Consider the following 21,333-nt stretch of genomic DNA (forward strand, 5'->3'; position numbering starts at 1 on the left):
AATGTTGAATGCTAACATGCAAATGTGCATGCATTGTGTTGTACAGGTGCCAGATGTCAGTTTTTGGGATGGAGTTCCATGCCTGTTGCACTGGGTCAGTCAATACAGGGACGGTTAATGCTGGCTGTGGATGACGCTGGATTTATCGTCTGACGATGTCCCAAATGTGCTCGATTAGAGACAGACCTGGTGGTCAAGCAGGCAAAGGCATGTCGACATTCTATAGAACATGTTGGGTTACAACAGCGGTATGTGGCTAGGTGTTATCCTGTTGGAATACACCCTTTGGAATGCTGTTCATGAATGGGTGTGCAACAAAATGAATCACCAAATTCATATACACTTTTGCAGTCAGGGTGCATGGGATAACCACGAGAGTGTTCCTGCTGCCGTACGAAATCACACCGCAGATCATAATGCCAGGTGTAGGTCTAGTGGGTCTAGCATGCAGACATGTTGGTTACAGGCCCTCAACTGGCCACCTTCTAACCAACACACGGTCATCGCTGAACCGAAACAGGATCAGCTTTCGTCAGAAAACACACTAGACCCCCACCGTAACTCCCAATGAGCCCTCACTCGACTCCACTGAAGTCGCAAATGGCACTGGTTTGGGTTCAGTGGAACACTACAAGGCATCTGGCTCAGAACTGTTCTTGTAGTAATAAATTTGTAACAGTTCTTGGTGTCACTGTGGTGCCAACTGCTCCTCAGATTGCTGCTGCAGATGCAGTACAATGTGCCAGAGCCAAACACCAGACATGATGGTCTTCCCTCTCGGTAGTACCGTGTGACTGCCATACATTCTCGTGACCGCTGCTGCCAATAATCATGTACAGAGCCTACATTCTTGCCAAGTCTTTCTGAAATTTTGCAGAAGGAACATCTAGCTTCTTGTACTCCTGTTACATGACCTCATTCAAACTGTGAGATGCTGATATTGATATCTTTGTCACTTTAAATGCATTCTTGGCTAACATCAGCTAACCGTGTTCAGTCTGAAAGGTAACTAACACTCGTGACGATTACAGTGTATATTTAAAGCAAGCCTTATTTTCACCCTCATATTGGCACTACTAACGCCACTCTTATGTGACTGGCATGAAATTTGAATAGACATAATTTTCCAGATGTAGAAACATGCCTACCAGCTTTTGTTTATATTGCACAACTCCTTCTCGGTGCTGTTTTCTTTTTCCATCAGTGTATTTGCAATAGAGGGGGCACCCTCCACCTCGGTTTCTGACAATGACACTCATTTCACAGTTTCGGCAGTTCAGAATTTTTGTAAATGCAATGGCATTGAGCACCTGACCACTATTCCTTTCCATCCTGCATTTAATTCAGAAGCCGAGTAGATGGTCGGGACATTCAGAACGTTGATGCACAAGGTAATGACAATGACCAACTCTGGGGAAGCACTCACCAGCTTCCTCACCACCTACTGCACTGCCGAGTAGATGGTCAGGACATTCAAAACGTAGATGCACAAGGTAATGACAACAACCGACTCTGGGGAAGCACTCACCAGCTTCCTCACCACCTACTGCACTGCCGAGTAGATGGTCAGGACATTCAAAACGTAGATGCACAAGGTAATGACAACAACCGACTCTGGGGAAGCACTCACCAGCTTCCTCACCACCTACTGCACTGCCGAGTAGATGGTCAGGACATTCAAAACGTAGATGCACAAGGTAATGACAACAACCGACTCTGGGGAAGCACTCACCAGCTTCCTCACCACCTACTGCACTGCCGAGTAGATGGTCAGGACATTCAAAACGTAGATGCACAAGGTAATGACAACAACCGACTCTGGGGAAGCACTCACCAGCTTCCTCACCACCTACTGCACCATCCCTATAAGTGGACAAGGCCCGGCCAAAATCTTACACGGGGGCAGACCTTGCAGCCTCTTTGACCTACTTCACCTGACTCAGGGGGCCCATCACTGATGCACAGAGCTTTATTACCATGTGGGCTCCCATGTCTAGGCTCATACTTTTGACTGGTGCCCCAGGTGTAGCCAAGGTGTCATCATCGACAGTAGGGTGTGGCAACTATTTGAGACTGTGACCAGCCAGGAGCAGCCGGTCTGGCATTGGAATCGGCTACATCCGCAAAATGACATCAATCCTCGACTATCACCTCAACTTCTGACTGGGCATGATCACAACCGTGCTGGGGGAAGTCTTCCAACAGTCTGCCTGCTACTGCTGCAATCATTGCTCCTGTATTATGTCTTCACAGGGGTCAACAATGACAAGTGATGGGAGGCAATGGAGGTGGAGCCAATTCCTCCCTGCTAAGCCAATTCTGGCTTCCACACCACCACCACCACCACCACCACCACCACCACCACTACCACTACCACTACCACTGGCAGCCCCCTCACCACACCATTGATGGAGGTTGAGTGTTTTAGGACTGAGGTGCCCATGAAGGCTGAACTGTTGGTCCCAATTGGCCACAGCCAGTACCCACTCCCTTGCAGTCTGTGCTCCAGAAACCACCAACCAGCCAGGTCTCCTACAGACAGTGCTGCTTTCTGGCCCAGCTGATCGTGTCGAGGAACTACAAGGGAGCCTTTGGCAGGATCCCGGCACCTCTATTGCCCCATCCTTGGTGGAGTTATTACAGGCTAGGCAATTTCTGGGCCTTCGTGCTGATTAAAGATAGGAGGGGTTAAGTATCTGACAATGATTCGGATTCCCCACCCAGCCTGAGTATCAATAGGGATAGCATATCAGAGATACTCTGGCTATGTATTCCATCTCAGCTTGCCCCTGTGCCAAGTGCCACCACTACAAGCAGCATGTCACATGGTACCAGATGCTGATGAGAATATGCCAGTAAATACTGTGGCCCAGCTCTTGCTATTGAGTCTTTCACTAGTTTTTTAAGTCTTTAGTCATGCACCATCAAACAGTAAGGTTCTGACTTTGCCTTATTATGTTTGTGGTTTGTGTTGCTCTCTAGACTGTTGTATAAGCTTAAGATGATTTTTCTATGTTCTGGACTTGTTTTAGTTAGTCATTCATTTCAGGAACCACCTGTTCTTCCACCAGTCTCTGCATTACCACCAGTGTGAGTGATCATAAACTGCATCCTATCTACACAGAGTAGAACAGAAAACTGTGAATTATTGGCATAAAAATGTTGCTCTGTTTAATTCAGTAACCTGCTAGATTCATAGTGTCTTGCTCACTGTGCTTTAATGCAGGTACAGAGTGATAGTATCTTGTCCACGGATCACTGATGGTTTATCTCGTAGAGTGATTCTTGCTGTGTATTCATCTAGGGACATATCATAACTTAACTACAGAGGAGGCATCAGTGAGGTCACCTGGAGCTGTAATATGTTAACATCACATACACCACTGCATGAACCGAGCGAGGTGGCGCAGTGGTTAGCTCACTGGACTCGCATTCGGGAGGACAATGGTTCAATCCCGTGTCCGGCCCTCCTGATTTAGGTTTTCCGTGATTTCCCTAAATCGCTCCAGGCAAATGCCGGGATGGTTCCCTTGAAAGGGCACAGCCAGCTTCCTTCCTCATCCTTCCCTAATCTGATGAGACCGATGACCTCGCAGTTTGGTCTCTTCCCCCAAACAATCCAACCCAAACCCCCCCCCCCCCCCCCCCCCCGCCCATGCATGTTTTTCCTAGTAGACAATGACAGCTGTGGTCTATATTGTTGATATGCTTCATTGGTATGTGCACATTCTCTACGCTGCCTTTAGACCAGGGTTCTATACAATTATCAGTAATAACCAACCACACAGAGTTGGTTTGGTGGATAAGGACCTGTAACATGAGGGCATCATGCATATAGTGTAACTGATGAGGGAATACCACACAGTGTAAGAGCATCTCCTGGACCACAGTTGATTTTCTAATATACCTTGTAGTGCATACATTCATGTTGTTTCTCCCATAATTTCCCGTCTCTCTAATATCTTTCAACATGTGAGGTTGAATGTATTTTTTGACAGAATTGACTTGGAGGTGGTTGTGGTTGGATGCATGAGGCAGGTTTTACACTGGCGCCAATTGCAGTTGCATGAACCTTGGGGAAGTGATTATCATCTGTCTAGAAATGTCATAGCAGTGGATCAGGATATTGAGAAATTTAGTATGGCAATGTGAGGAAACCTGTTAAGGTATTCATGTGCTGGATGGTACTAAGTTATGATGGCAGTCTTCTGAATTTTTGGATGTATATAATTTGCTGCCACAAAGGTGGAGATCGAGAGAAGAAGCCCGCTTGGAAGGTTAGTTTCTTCAGAAGGTCAGTGGGTTAATTGCAAGAGAGGAAATGACAGATGTTATTGCTATGGGTGGTGACGCAGATTTGCTAATTACTGATAGAAACATATACAAATCAATCACAGCAAAAAGGTAGTGTCCCTAACTGGCAGAGTCACAGGTTCCTTTTTCAGCTGAGGAAAGAGGAAATATCTGCTGTAATTTGGGGAAGAGTGGGTTGTTGTGTCACTAAAACACAATGTTAGGAGAGACCTATCAACTGTGACAAGGACAGAAGGCAAAGATTAAGGGAAAGGCACCAAATGGATTGAATACTGGGGGAAAAAGAAAGGAAGATTAGTGTTCAACATCACTTCAAAGATGAGCTCATTAGAGACAGAGCACTACATTGGATAGAGGAATGATATAGAAGGAAATCATCCCTGTACATTCCATTGCTACCCTACTGGCATTTGCCTTAAGCAATTTAGGGAATCCACGGGAACCGTAAATTTAAATGGCTGGATGAGTTGAACTGCCACCCCCAGGAATATAAGTGCAGTGTCTTACCACTATGACAACTCCCTTAGTACGAGTAGCAGGAACTTTATTTTTCATTTATTTGTACGCTTGTATGCACTTCCGTTGGCTGTAATACACTTACCTTAAGAGCAAAGCTCCTTTCCCCGGCTGAAATTTACTCGGTGCAGTCGTAGATCCCGAGTCAACTTTCTAGACATTGACCTGAAACTTATTGAAATTCACACCAAAGTTCCTGTTCACACTCAAACAACTAATAAGCAACAATATCTCCTCTTTGACAACTGCCACATTTTCCACAAGTAAGTACTCACGGTAAACTTATTTGCTGCAATACTATATCCCTCATCACCCATACCCGTAACATATCCCATTCTTCTCTCTCCGACGGCATCTTAATTTAGTTAATAACAAATATTTACCTTCCCAGCAGAAAAGCTTCAGCTTTAAAAACAATTACATAACCCCTTATTGCCCAGTATTCAAAGGCCATTAACGTCTTTGTATACACTGATGAACCAGAATATTATGACCACAGACCTGTTATTAATATAAACCTGTCCATGTGATAGCAACATCACTCGGTGAGGAACAACTGCTAGTCAGACACGTGCATTGGGTTTGAAGTATCAGTGACTGTGCTGTCTGTGTGTAGAATGGGGACGGTGTGCTACCTATCTGAATTTGACAGAGGGCAGATTGTAGTTTCCCGGTGGCTCGGCACGAGCATTTTGGAAACTGCACGACTTGTTAGGTGTTCGAGGAGTGCTGTGATGAGTGTCATCAACACGTGGTGAAACCGAGGTGAAGCTATGTCATTATAGACATTGGACATTGTATTCTGGGCAGACTGGTAAAACAGGACAGGCATTGAGTACAAGCGTGTCTGAACACACGGTGCACTGAACACTCCTAATGATGGGCCTCCACAGCTGATGACCCGTGCATGTGCCAATGTTAACACCACAAAATCAATAACTACAATTGAAATGGGCATGTAACCATTGGCACTGGATGTTGGTGCAGTGGCAGAGGCATTGCATTGTCTGATAAATCCTGATACCTTCTTCATCGTGCTGATGGGGGGACACGAATTCATTGTCTTCCAGGGGAACAGCTACTTGACACCTGTACTGCAGAACAGAGATAAGCCACCAGCAGCTCACCCCTTCACGATGATCAAATTTCCTAACGGCTACGGATTTTTCGACAAGGATAACACACGGTGCCGCAGTGCCGAGAATGTTATGCAGTGTTTTGAGGAACACAGTGGTGAGTTCCAATTGATGTGCTGGTCCCCAACTTGCCAGATTTGAACCTGATCGAAAACATCTGAGATGTGACTGAATGTGGTGTCAGAGCTCATTGCCCCTCTCCCTGTAATTTATGGGAATTAGGTGACTTGTGTGTGCACTTGTGGTGCCAGCCCCCTCCGGCAACCTACCGAGGCCTCATTGCTTTTATGCCGTGACACGTCGTCACTGTCATCTGCATCAGAGGTGGACGTATTGGCTGTTAGGTAGGTGGTCGTGATATTCTGATTGATCAGTGTATTATGATGTGAGGACAGCAACTTTCTCAATTGAGATCCTGAAATGGGATCAACCCCTTCTCATAGCCATCACATATGAATTGTGGGGCAATGCTCATCTTGGGTACAATACTCAGTATGCCATGTGAAGACCCCATCCTGTGCCCAGTGGCAAGCACCTCATGGAACTTGGCCAGTCTTAAGAGGGTACAGGTTTGGTGATCCCATGGTCTCTGAAAAGGTAACTGGTCAGTGCCAACAGTCCTCTATAACCATATTACCAAATTAATTACAATGTGAGTCCCACAGTGTTTGATCATAGGCCCACTACCATTTGGGATCCTGGCTTAACCATCAGGATAGCTAGGATGGTAAAAGATATATGAGTTGTATTAGACTTGTCTAGATAATGTTAGAATTGAGCATTGTTTCTGCAACAGTTTTTAGGATGCAAATGGATACTATTTCTTGAAACTAAGATGGAAACTGCCTTCCACTTGAAAATGTGCTCAAAAGATTGGTCCTCCACAGCAGTCAACTTGTAAAGTTATGAATGTAATTTTTTTATCAGGATATATCTGTATCAGAATATATTTGTTTGTATTAAAAGGGAAGAACAGACATTTTGACAAGGTTTTACCTTTCTATCTTGAGATAGTCCTACATTGTGTAACTATGACCCTGAAATGGCTTGAAAATGTGGCACTAAATATTAAGATATTAGTAGCTAAGCAAGATAACTAGCAATTCAAACACAAAAAAACCATGGACATGCTCTGTTGTGGTGGAAAAGCAGAACTCCCTTAATTCAAACCTATGTGTTTTCTCATTCTGCAGTGTTACTGTGGAAGAATTACTGGATGAAAAATATGATGAAGGGCTGACAGATGACAGAAACCTAGAAAATACTACTACCATTATAATATCTTTTGACATAGAGTATATTAAGGCAGGCTCATATGTCACAAAAGTTGACATGTCGGCTCAGTTGTAGACCAACATTACAAGCATGAAAACGTGCTCTTGCAAAAGCACTTGTAAGGCAAGTGATTCACCATGAAATTGATGTGCCCATTCCATAGTCTTCAGCCCAGTTACAAGGAGAGCCTCTTCCCTCATGGAGTGGGAAGTACACCTCAGCCATCAGAGGCACATATGTGACTCTATGAATGCTCAAATGCCAACAAACTGCAAATAACCTCTCATTCTTCTGAGTAATAAGAGCTGAACTAATGAAAGAGAGTAAGAAGTAGTTTTGGCAAGTATTCTCTGACCAAATCATCTATTCCTGTGGCTCAATGAAAGTATAATGCAGTAACCAGCTATAGCAGCTCTACTGATGGAGGGGTATCTCCCAATGACCTTTGGAGACATTACCAAGACAACTTCTGGATCATGCTATGACATTTTGGCAGCAAACTGAAGGAAATCCATGGTCAGAAATACATACCTACTTTTTGTTGACATAACAAACCAGTCGCTTTTCAGTTTCTATGGGGATCATGTACAAAAAAGAACTTCATGTAAAACCTGGGAAACAATCAATAGGAATGAAATCCAGTGACTGTACTGGCTATGGGACAGGACCTCTTTTTCCAGTCCACCAATGAGGTATCTGTTGTTTGTTGCGCACACACATTTATATTGTAGTGGGATGGTGCTTCACTGTGTTGAAAGAATATCCTCATTTCAACAAATGTGGCATCATATAATAATTGGGAGTTTTTTATTTCTACAAGAAAAAATTAAAGTGCCTAGGCCATAGCTCTTGAAGAGCTGACAGGGCATGCTTGCTCCAGTTTTATAAAGCTCCTATGTGATCCCAGCTCTATTATGTGTGCACACTGTACAGATCCACAAGAGCTACTTACCTCAAGATCACTGATGTTATTTACCATGAGGGATTAGAGTTGTTACAAACGGCTTAATGATCAACTGAATTTCTAGCCTCTGTGTCAAGGCTTGACATCTGGTGGTAAATCCACATCTGTAGTTTCTTCACCCTTTGAGAATGACTGAAAAGTGCAACGTACTGACAAATGTCAGTGAACAAATGCCAACATTAACCCAGGCTTCGAACCAACCACTGCCCTGGATACTGCAGATGCCCAAAATTATTTTAGATTTACTGAATCAGACAATGGAAAATCCAGGGTGAAATAATGACAATATTATCAAAATGATACATTGCTACTCACAATATAATGGAGATGGTTGGGTTGCAGACAGGCACATCAAACAACACAAACTCTCCCTCCCTCCCTCCCTCCCTCCCTCCCTCCCTCTCTCTCTCTCTCTCTCTCTCTCTCTCTCTCTCTCTCTCTCTCTCTCTCTCTCTCTCTCTATCTCCCTTTCAAAACACACCCACACACCCACACCCACACACACAAACACACACACACACACACACACACACACACACACACATGTACAAACACATCTCCCACACCCACGACAACTGTCTCTGGATTCCAAGGCCAGACTGCGAGCTACAGCGCATGGTGGATGAAGCAGACTGAGAGACTGAGTGATGGGTGATGGGGGAAAAGAGGAGGCTGGGTCAGGGAAAGGCTGGGATAGTGGGGTAGGGGTGAGGGACAGTAAAGTGCTGCCTGTGGTAGTATACAGGGACAAGGTGGGGAGATGGTGTGGAGGCAGCAAGGTTCAGTTGAGTGGGCCGAAAAAGGTTGGGGGGGGGGGGGAGGAAAAGGAGAAAAGTAAAAAGACTGTCAGTGCATTCATGGAATAGAAGGCTGTGTGGGAACAGGGAAGGGGATAGATAGGTGATGAAAACTGGCTAATGAAGGTTGAGGCCAGGGGGGTTACGAGAACATGGCATATACAGCAGGGAGAGTTTCCACCTGCACAATGCAGAAAATCTGATGTTGGTAGGAAGTATCCAAATGGCACAGGCTGTGAATTGTCATTGAAATGAATTACATTGTTTTGGTCAACATGCTCAGCAACTTGGTGGGCCAGCTGTTTCTTGGCCACAGTTTGTCAGTGGCTGTTCAAGTGGACAGACAGCTTTTTGGTTGTCATGCCCACATAGAATGCAGCACATTGGTTACAGCTCAGTTTGAAGATCACTGGTTTCACAGGTACATCTACATCCACATCCATACTCCGCAAGCCACCTGACCGTGTGTGGCGGAGGGTACCTTGAGTACCTCTATCGGTTCTCCCTTCTATTCCAGTCTCGTATTGTTTGTGGAAAGAAAGACTGTCGGTATGCCTCTGTGTGGGCTCTAATCTGTCTGACTATCCTCATGGCCTTTTCACAAGATATTCTTAGGAGGGAGCAATATACTGCTTGACTCCTCGGTGAAGGTATGTTCTCGAAACTTCAATAAAAGTCTGTAACGAGCTACTGAGCGTCTCTCTTGCAGAGTCTTCCACTGGAGTTTATCTATTCTCTCCGTAATGCTTTTGAAATTACTAAATGATCCTGTAATGAAGCATGCTGCTCTCCATTGGATCTTCTCTATCTCTTCTATCAACCCTATCTGGTACAGATCCCACACCAGTGAGCAGTATTCAAGCAGTGGGTGAACAATTGTACTGTAACCTACTTCCTTTGTTTTCGGACTGCATTTCCTTAGGATTCTTCCAATGAATCTCAGTCTGGCATCTGCTTTACCGATGATTAATTTTATATGGTCATTCCATTTTAAATCACTCCTAATGCCTACTCCCAGATAATTAATGGAATTACCTGCTTCCAGTTGCTGACCTGCTATATTGTAGCTAAATGAAAAAGATCTTTCTTTCTATGTATTCACAGTACATTACATTTGTATACATTGAAATTCAATTGCCATTCCCTGCACCACACGCCAATTCATTGCAGATCCTCCTCCATTATGGTACAATTTTCCATTGTTAAAACCTCTCGATATACTACAGCATCATCTGCAAATAGCCTCAGTGAACTTCCAATGTTATCCACAAGGTCATTTATATATTTTGTGAATAGCAATGGTCCTACAACACTCCCCTGCGGCACACCTGAAATCACTCTTACTTCGGAAGACTTCTCTCCATTGAGAATGACATGCTGCGTTCTGTTATCTAGAAATCCTTCAATCCAATCACACAATTGGTCTGATAGTCCATATGCTCTTACTTTTTTCATTAAATGACTGCGAGGAACTGTATGAAACACCTTGCGGAAGTGAAGAAACATGGCATCTACCTGGGAACTCATGTCTATGGCCCTCTGAGTCTCGTGGATGAATAGCACAAGCTGAGTTTCACATGATCGTCTTTTTCAAAACCCATGCTGATTCCTAAAGGGTAGATTTATAGTCTCCAGAAAAGTCATTATACTCGAACATAAAATGTGTTCCAAAATTCTACAACTGATTGACATTAGAGATATAGGTCTATAGTTCTGCACATCTGTTCAATGTTCCTTCTTAAAAATGGGGATGACCTGTGCCCTTTTCCAATCTTTTGGAATGCTATGCTCTTCTAGAGACCTACGGTACACCGCTGCAAGAAGGGGGGCAAGTTCCTTTGCATACTCTGTGTAAAATCGAGCTGGTCTAGCGGACTTTCCTCTTTTGAGCGATTTTAATTGTTTTTCTATCCCTCTGTCATCTATTTCAATATCTACCATTTTGTCATCTGTGCGAAAATCTAGAGAAGGAACTATTGGCCTTTAGTCTGTCATCCTCTGTTTCAGTACCATTTTGGTCACAGAGTGTCAGGACATTTTGTTTTGATCCACCTACCACTTTGACATAAGACCAAAATTTCTTAGGATTTTCTGCCAAGTAAATACATAGAACTTTACTTTCGAATTTGTTGAATGCCTCTCACATAGCCCTCCTCACAGTACATTTCGCTTCATGTAATTTTTGTTTGTCTGCAGGGCTTTGGCTATGTTTATGTTTGCTGTAAAGTTCCCTTTGCTTCCATAGCAGTTTTCTAACTCGATTGTTGTACCACAGTGGCTCTTTTCCATCTCATACAATCTTGCTTGGCACATACTCATCTAATGCATATTGTACGATGGTTTTGAACTTTGTCCACTGATCCTCAACACTATCTGTACTGGAGATAAAACTTTTGTGTTCAGCCGTCAAGTACTCTGAAATCTGATTTTTGTCACTTTTGCTAAACAGAAAAATTTTCCTACCTTTTTTAATATTTCTATTTATGGATGAAACCACCAATGCTGTAACCGCTTTATGATCACTGATTCCCTGTTCTGCATTAACTGTTTCAAATAGTTCAGGTCTGTTTGTCACCAGAAGGTCTAATATGTTATCGGTTCTCTGTTTAACTGCTCAAGGTAGTTTTCAGATAATGCACTTAAAAAAATTTCACTGGATTCTTTGTCCCTGCCACCCGTTATAAAAATTTGAGTCTCCAAGTCTATATCTGGTAAATTAAAACCTCCACCCAAAACTATAACATGGTCGGGAAATGCACTCGAGGTGTTTTCCAAATTTTCCTTCAGGTGTTTCGCCACAACAGGGGGCCTATAGAGACATCCAAGTACCATGTTTGAGCCTGCTTTAACTGAGACCTTCACCCAACTTATTTCACATTTCGCATCTCTGTCAATTTCCTTCGATACTATTGCACTTTTTATCACTATAAACACACCTCCCCCGTCACTGTCCAGCCTGTCTCTGTGGTATACATTCCAATCTGAGTTTAGAATTTCATTACTGTTTACATTGGTTTCAGCCAACTTTCTGTCCCTAGTACTATGTGGGCATTGTGACCATTTATTAATGAGAGCAGTTCTGAGACCTTTCTGTAGACACTCCTGCAGTTTACTATTGTTGTTGTTGTTGTGGTCTTCAGTCCTGAGACTGGTTTGATGCAGCTCTCCATGCTACTCTATCCTGTGCAAGCTTCTTCATCTGCCAGTACCTACTGCAACCTACATCCTTCTGAATCTGCTTACTGTATTGATCTCTTGGTCTCCCTCTACGATTTTTACCCTCCACGCTGCCCTCCAATGCTAAATTTGTGATCCCTTGATGCCTCAAAACATGTCCTCTTTATGATTGGAACCCAGACGGCAGGAGTCATTGGTGCCAACATGAGCAATAATTTGCAGTCAGGTGCACCCAGTGCTCTCTATTGGTGCTGGCAAGTCCTCTTCCACATATCAGATGGGACCCCCCAGAAAGCAGAAAGCAGTTTACTATTACCACATTAATATTGTCATTCCCTGTTGTGTTTTGCCTACTGCTACCTTGTCGCGTCTCAGGAGGCGTCTTGTTGGGCCTAGGGAGTGAATTCTCTAACCTAAAAAACTCACATGTGCACTCCACACATACTTCGCTACCCTTGTAGCCACTTCCTGTGTGTAGTGCACTCCTGACCTATTCAGGGGGTCCCTACATTTCTCCACCTGATAGTGGAGGTCGAGAAATTTGCATCCCAGATCTCCACAGAATCACCTGAGCCTCTGGTTTAAGCCTTCCACTCGGCTCCAAACCAGAGGACAGCGATTGGTTCTGGGAATGACACTACAAATTGTTAGCTCAGATTCCACCCCACGAGCGAGGCTTTCTGCCTTCACCATTTCCGCCAACCACCTGTATGAACTGAGCGTGACCTCTGAACCCAGACGGCAGGAGTCATTGGTGCCAACATGAGCAACAATTTGCAGTCAGGTGCACCCAGTGCTCTCTATTGGTGCTGGCAGGTCCTCTTCCACATCTCAGATGGGACCCCCCAGAAAGCAGACAGAGTGAACACTGGCCTTCTTCCCTGACCTTTCTGCTATTTCCCTAAAGGGCTCCATCACCCCGTCTAACATTGGAGCTCCCAATCATTAATAAACCCCTCCCTGTGTGTGCCTGCTTGGACCTTGCTGAGGGAGTAGCCACATGTCCACTCACAGGCAGAGCGGACAATGCCACATGGCCAGCCTCCATACTGACCCTCCGCCTCACGGGACGCAAATGCCGTTGAACCCACCACTCCCCTTGGGGAGAGGATGGCCCAACTGCGCCTGGTACCCATGAAGATGTCTCGACAGCAGGGACCGTGGGTGAATCATATAACACCTGGGGCATACCATGCAATGCAGCAGATTCCCCACTGTCGCTACACTCCAAGGCAGCAGCCTGAAGATGGCTGACCGTGGCCACCAGCACATTCAGCTGTTCGCGAACAGTGGCCAGCTCCTCCTGCAGCTGTACACAGCAGTCACACATCCCATCCATCCTAAGAAATCAACAATTTACTGTAGGAGTTAATTAATCAACTTTTAACTAGACTCCTAATTCACTAAAGGTGGCTGATAGCTGACTAAATTGTGGTTATTAGACACTTCTTGTTGGAAACAATGAAAATAAGCACTAAATGTCTCTGGACTGTAATAAAACATACACGAAATCTATGGAACATTATTACTAGTATTCAAAAATTAAAGCTTCCTAAAAGCAAAAACACATGGAAAAAGAAGTGACAAGTAAGAAAAACACAGTTAATACTTAAATTTATGTAGCTTGCTGCACAGGAGATGTGAAGCAGATGGCAGTTACTACGACAGGTAGCCCTGCCTTTGATGGGATAGGTGATACTTGTGATTAGAATGGAGTAGGTGGTGGTGGGAGGATGTATGAGACAGGTCTTGCATCTAGATCTACTACAGGGATATGAGCCATGAAGTAAGGAGCTGGGTGCAGAGGTTGTGTAGGGATGGACGAGGATATTGTGTAGGTTCGGAGGTCAGTGGAATACCACTGTTTGAAGGCTGGGAAGGATAGTGGGTAGGACTTTCCCTACTTCAAGACATGATGAGAGATAGTTGAAAACATGGTGGAGAATGTGATTCAGTTGCTCCAGTTCTGGGTGGTACTGAGTCACGGGGGGGTGCTCCTCTGTGGCCAGATGGGGAGACTTTTGGAGGTGGTAGTTGAATGGTAAGATAAGTCACAGGAGATCTTTCTCTGAACAAGTTTGGGAGAGTGATTACGGTCTGTGAAGGCCTCAGTGAGACCCTTGGCATACTTTGAGGGGCAATGCTTGTCACTACAGATGTGATGGCCATGTGTGGTTTGGCTGTATAGAAGCAACTTCTTGTTATATAATGGGTGACAGCTGTTAAAGTGGAGGTATTGCTAGTGGTTGGTAGGTTTGATATGGACAGAGGTACTGACGTAGCCATCTTTCAGGTGGAAGTCAACATTGAGAAAGATGGCTTGTTGGATTGAGGAGGACCAGGTGAAGCAAGAAGGGCAGAAGGTGTTGAGTTACTCAGTTCACTCATCCTACTGTTCCCAAATCACCCCCTGTAACATTCCAGAATTTCTTGACCTTGAATTTTGCCTCACCTTCATTTGCCAAATCCCTCAAGACTGAAGCTAACCTTACATCTACAGAAAAAAACGCAATCCACCACATAAAAACTGATCCTGACCTTATTATCTTACCTGATGACAAAGGTTCCACCACTATGGTTTTTAAACTGCTTGGATTAACTGGCAGAAGGACTCCACCAGCTGTCAGATTTGTCCACCTACAAACCCTGCTACAGTGACCCCATTCCAGAAATCCAGCAGGATTTCCAGTCCCTTATCAAATCCTTAGGACCATCCCAGAATGTCTCCCTGGAGTCTCTCTCCTCACCCCTATCATTCCCCACACTCCTGTCTTCTACATGCTTCCTAAAGTCCACAAATCCAACCACCCAGTATGCCCCATTGTGGCCATTTACTGTGGCCCCACTGAGAGAATATCTGCTTGCACAGACCAACACCTTCAGCCTATTACCCACACCTTCCTATATAAAAGATAGCAACCATTTCCTCTATCGGCTCTCCATCATTTCTGTTTCTTTACCACACAGTGTCCTGCTCATCACTATTGATGCCACCTACCCTTACACTTTCGTCCCTAATTCTGATGGCCTTGCTGCTACAGAACACTGTCTTTCCCAATGCCTGACCAATTCCAAACTTAAAACCTACTTTTTTGTCACCAAGACCAACTATATCCTCACTCACAGTTACTTCTCCTTTGAAGACATTACCTACAAACAATTCCAGGGTACAGCAATGGGCAGCTGCATGGCACCATCCTATGCCAACCTATTCATGGGCCATGTGGAGGAATCCTTTCTAACCATTCAGAATCACAAACCCCTCACCTAGTTCTGATTCACTGATGACTCATAATATGGATCAAGGGGGAGGACACCTTATCGACATTCCTCCAGAACCTCAACACCTTCTCCCCAATTTGCTTCGCCTGGTCCTCCTCAACCCAACAAGCCACCTTCCTCAATGTTGACCTCCACCTCAATGTCAAACCTACCAACCACCAGAAATCCCCCACTTTGACAGCATTCTTCACCAGGGTTTCAACTACTGATAGTCATGCCCTGAAATAAGGAATGTCCTACACACTATCCCTCCCCCCCTCCCTCCGTCCCACTGCACACCAAACTTACACTATACTCTTGTCAATCCCTACTCAACCCCCCCTGCTCCCAATCTGTTGTCTCATGGCTCACATCCCGATAACAGACCCAGATGCAAGACTTACCCCATACATTCTACCACCACCACCTACTCCAGTCTGTTCATGAGCATTGCCTATCCTGTGAAACCAGAGTCACGTGATCTACAAGCTAAGCTGCAAGCACTGTCCAGCATTCTACATGGGCATGGCAACCAACAAGCTTTCTGTCCACATGAATGGCCTCTGCAAAACTGTGGCCAACAAACAGCTGGACCAGCCAGTTGCTGAGAATGTTGTCTAACACAACATTCTTCGCGTCAATGTCAATTCACAGCTTGTGCCATTTGGATCCTTCCCTTCAACACCAGCTTTTCTGAATTTTACAGGTAGAACTCTCTCTACAATATATCCCACATTCACATAACCATCGTGGCCTCAACCTTCATTAGTCACTGTTCTTCACCCACCTATCCTCTTTCCTGTTCCCTGTTCCCACTCCTGCCCCACACAGCCTTCTACTCCATGAACATACCCACAGTCTTTGACTTTTTACTTTCTTCCTCTTCTGTTCCCACCACCCACTCACACACACCCCTGTCCTCCACCTTACCTTCCAACTGCAGCTAGTGTAGTGTAACGACGTAAGTTTTGTATAAATGATTTTCTTTTGACATATGACCATGTGCAGACTTCATCACCAACGTCAGTTACAAAACACTTCAAAATTATTTAAACTCTTTTTAAAGTTGTCTCTGAATGGTTCTTGAACAAAACTGTAATTAAAACATCATCCTTTGAGTTGTATGTGCAGAATTACATCACTCAGTACAATTGGTTTGTGCAAACTCTTTTCAATTTAGATGTCATTTGTTTCTTCTCAGAAATTATATTAATGCAAGTTATCTGCTTTAATAAATATTAAAGCCACATGGAATAAACTTTTAAGACTCAAACTCGCGATGAATGTTGTCAAAAATTAATAATCTTGTCAAATAAATCAGTAATCCTTCTTCCTTAACATAATTCTTCATAAATAAATTCTCAGAACACATATTTAAACTTTTGTAGTGTACACTAGTTTATTATCTTCATATATACTACATATAGATGTGAACCTGAGCCTTGACAAGATAGGACTGAACATTTACAACATGATTAAACTTTCTATGACTTCATTGTTGTAGAAACATTACAAATTCTTATTTTTTCAGTTTTTTAGAAGCACGACGCAACAACTCGGTTTCAGGATCTTCTGTTGCTCTTTGGCTGTCGACCCGCGACGTATAGGGGCCAGCAATTTTCTCTCTGGTTCCGGTAGTGAAGATGCTGTCTCCATTTGTTGCACCGCCCTCTCCGTACATGAAACATAAAAATAAATACAAAACTTTAGATAATTCACAAACATTACAAATATTACAAAATACATAAACAAAACACTAAATTAAACTTATAGTCACCTGCAAACTGGGCTGACACTGGTGGATGTGTGATGCTTCAATTTCGTGTCCCACTACACTAGCTGCCCTACCATCTCCCAACCTCATCCCTGTGTGCCCCCACAGGCAGCAGTTTACTGTCCCCCACCCCTACTCTGCTATCCTTCCTCCTCACTGACCCCAGCATCCACATTACTCCCACCACCCAGACTGCTTCTTCCATCACACACTGTAGCTCACAGTCTGACCTCAGCAACCGGAGACAGTTGTCACATGTATATGAGTTGCGTTTGCATGAGTGTATGCTGTCTAATTACTTGTTTGCAGTCTTTAGATTTACTGAGGTGTAGGAGGCTTGATACTCCATATATAATGGAATTCTAAGTAAGTACCATCATACATTCATTATTTGTAATTTTATCACGTAAAGCTTTTACCTTAATCAGTTTTTAAGGCAGGTTTAGAATAATGTCCTTGTTTATAGATTTTACTATTTCTGTGTTAGTGTCAATGTGTAAATGAATGTGAATGAGAATGGGAAAAAGCAAGTGTGATTTTAGATGAGTTTCTATTTTACAGTACCTTAAATTTTATACATTTTAATTACAGTTGTAATTGGGCAACTCATACAAATACATGGGTATAACACTTTGGAGGGATATGAAATGGAATTATCACATAGGCTCAGACATAGGTAAAGCAGGTGGCAGGCTTTGATTTATTGCTAGAATATGGGGGAAATTCAATCAGGCTACAATGGAGATTGCTTACAAATCACTCATGCAATCCATTCTAGAAAATTGCTCAATGGTGTGGGGCACATACTAAATAGGACCAACATGGGATATTGAATGCACACAGAAAGGGGCAGCACAAATGGACACCGGCGTGTTTAGCCCATGGGAGAGAATCACAGAGAAGTTGAAGAAACTGAAATGGCAGACTGATGAAGATAGATGAAAACTATCCTGAGAACGCTTACTTATACTTTAAGAACCAGCTTTAAATTGTGACTCCATATGTAAATGGAATGGGAAAAGCACTAATAATTGGTATAGTGAGATGTACCCTCTGTGATGCACTTCACAATGGTTTGTAGAGCATAGATGTAGATGTAGATATCTGTCTGAGACTATTTTAGCAATATCACTAACGAATTTGCCATTTAGTGTGCATGCCGCTCCATCTTCCCCTCTAACCTATGCAAAATTCTGTAATGTTATCAGACCACCATCTCCATCCTATTGTTATTGCCATCACAAGTGAACACACTGTAAAACTAGGCCCTTGAAGTCACTCACAACTACCTATTCCAAATCCCCACAGAAATAAAACATACTACACTAACTTCAGAACCACATGAAAAATTTACCAGTCAGCATGTGTTTCCTATATGGTATTCTACAGAGGTTTGACTATTGGAAAAACACATGGGCTCATAGGAAGTGTCCACCCTCAAAACATCCAATATCCAAATCCTGGACTGATTACCAGCATCCTTTCATTTTGCAACTCAATCACACTCAAGCTATGTAAGCCTTCAGACCCTTCTTTTGTTCCTCTTGCATCTTTCCCTGTCCTTTGCCCACCATACATCTATATCTACATCTACAGCTACAAAAATACTTCACAATCCACTTTGCTACTAGTCATTTCCTTTTCTGTTCCACCTGCAAATAGAGTGAGGGAATAACAACCATATACACACATCAAAAAAAGTTTTGCATCACCCCAGTTGCCAGACCTCCTGAAGATTGAAGTTAACTGTGGATATTGTATCACAGACACAGTCCCTTTGATTGTTCAGAGATGTCACTAAACCTGCCCAAAGATGTGAAAAACCATACATAAGCAGTGCCTATTAGACAGAGGGGATCCGACAGCTGATCAGTTCCAGTAATTCCACCAGGAAAGAAGTACACGGCTCATGTTGTCTGTAGTTCAACTATGCCTAGATGGTCAATGCCACAGTTTGATCACGTCCGCATTCTTACTTTGTGACAGGATGAGTGCTCAACAAGGGAAGTGTCCAGGCATCTCAGAGTGAACCAAAATGATGTTGTTCGGACATAGAGGAGATACAGAGAGACAGGAACTGTCAATGACATGCCTCACTCAGGCTGCCCAAGGGCTACTACTGAATCGGATGACTGCTACCTATGGATTATGGCTTGGAGGAACCCTGACAGCAATGCCACCATGTTGAATAATGCTTTTTGTACAAGCAGGAGGTTGTGTTATGACTCAAACTGTGTGCAATAGGCTGCATGATGCGCAACTTCACTCCCGACGTCCATGGCGAGGTCCATTTTGCAAACACGACACCATGCAGTGTGGTACAGATGGGCCCAACAACATGCCAAATGGACTGCTCAGGATTGGCATCATGTTCTCTTCACTGATGAGTGTCGCATATGCCTTCAACCAGGCAATCATCGGAGACATGTTTGGAGGCAACCTGGTCAGGCTGAAAGCCTTAGACACGCTGTCCGGCAAGGGCAGCATGGTCGAGGTTCCATGCTGTTTTGGGGTGGCATTGTGTGCGGCTGACATATGCCACTGATGGTCATGGAAGGTGCCATAATGGCTGTACAATATGTGAATGCCATCCTCCAACTGATAGTGCAACCATATCAGCAGCATATTGGCTAGGCATTTGTCTTCATGGATGACAATTTACACCCCTGTCATGCACATCTTGTGAATGACTTCCTTCAGGATAATGACATCGCTCAACTAGAGTGGCCAGGATGTTCTCCAGACATGAACCCTATCGAACATGCCTGGGATAGATTGAAAAGGGCTGGTTATGAATGGGGTGACCCACCAACCACTCTGAGGGCTCTACGCTGAATCACCATTAAGGAGTGGGACAATATGGACCAACAGTGCCTTGATGAAGTTGTGGATGGTATGCCACGATAAATACAGGCATGCATCAATGCAAGAGGACATGCTACTGGGTATTACAGGTACCAGTGTGTACAGCAGCCTGGACCACCACCTCTGAAGATCTCACTGTATGGTGGTACAACATGCAATGTGTGGTTTTCATGAGCAATAAAAAGGGCAGAAATGATGTTTATGTTGATCTCTATTCCAGTTTCCTGTACAGATTCTGGAACTCTCGGAACTGCACTGATGGAAAACTTTTTTTGATGTGTGTATATGCCTCCATACGAACCCTGATTTCACATACCTTATATTCGTGGTCCTTACAGGCAATATATGGTGGTGGCAGTAGAATTGTTCAGCAGTCAGCTTCAAATGCTGGTACTCTTAATTTTCTCAATACCATCCCATGAAAAGAATGTTGCCTTCCCAGCATGGATTCCCATTTGCATCCCTGGTGCATATCTGTAACACTTGCATGTTATTCAAACCTATGAGCAACAAATTTAGCAGCCTGCCTCTGAATCGCTTTGATGACTTCCGTTAATCTGACCTGGCATGGACCCCAAACACTTGAGTGGTGTTCAGGAATAAATCACTATAGCATCCTATAAGCGGTCTCCTTTACAGGTGAACTACACTTTCCTAGAATTCTCCTGATAAAACTAAGTTGACCATTTGCCTTCACTACTGCATTCCCCACATACTCTTTCCATTTCATACCACTTTGCAACTTTATGCACAGATATTTAAGTGACTGTGACTGTGTCTAGCAGGATAATACTCCCATATAATCATTATACATTACTTTTATTACTTTTTTCACTAGTGAGTTTCATTTTCTTATTTTATACTAAATTTTGCTTCTTAAATTATCCCTCAATTTTAGCAATTTTGAACTGAAACTGACACATTGTTTACTGACATTTTCTCTTTGCCTTCCAATGTCTCTGATGCCTTTTCCTTCATCTTTACCTCTCTTCTTACCTCAGACCCATCATAACTTTGGTCCTTGTGTTTCAAGTGACATATCCATTTCCCACCTCTGCAAACTTTTGGTTTGTTTGTCCACTGAAGCAGGAACCTGTAGTTCTGAGAGCTGTAAGTACTGTTTTGTTCATTTATGTTATGCTTGGTGTTAGACTCCTGAATATTGTAGGTTTAACTAAAACATATGTAACGTACATCACTACAGCTTCATTTATAAAAAGCAATATAAGAGACTGGCCAACACACCAAGAGATA

At 43.6% G+C, this 21,333-nt stretch overlaps 1 protein-coding gene across 2 annotated transcripts in view; it reads left to right on the forward strand.

The window, feature by feature from the left end:
* The window catches only part of LOC126248051 (homeobox protein aristaless-like), a 132,026-nt gene that overhangs the window by 87,101 nt on the left and 23,592 nt on the right, over positions 1 to 21,333 (forward strand). The gene's annotated exons all lie outside the window — the stretch shown is intronic.

Source organism: Schistocerca nitens, chromosome 3 (assembly GCF_023898315.1).
Source record: "Schistocerca nitens isolate TAMUIC-IGC-003100 chromosome 3, iqSchNite1.1, whole genome shotgun sequence".
NCBI classification, from domain to species: Eukaryota; Metazoa; Arthropoda; class Insecta; order Orthoptera; family Acrididae; genus Schistocerca; species Schistocerca nitens.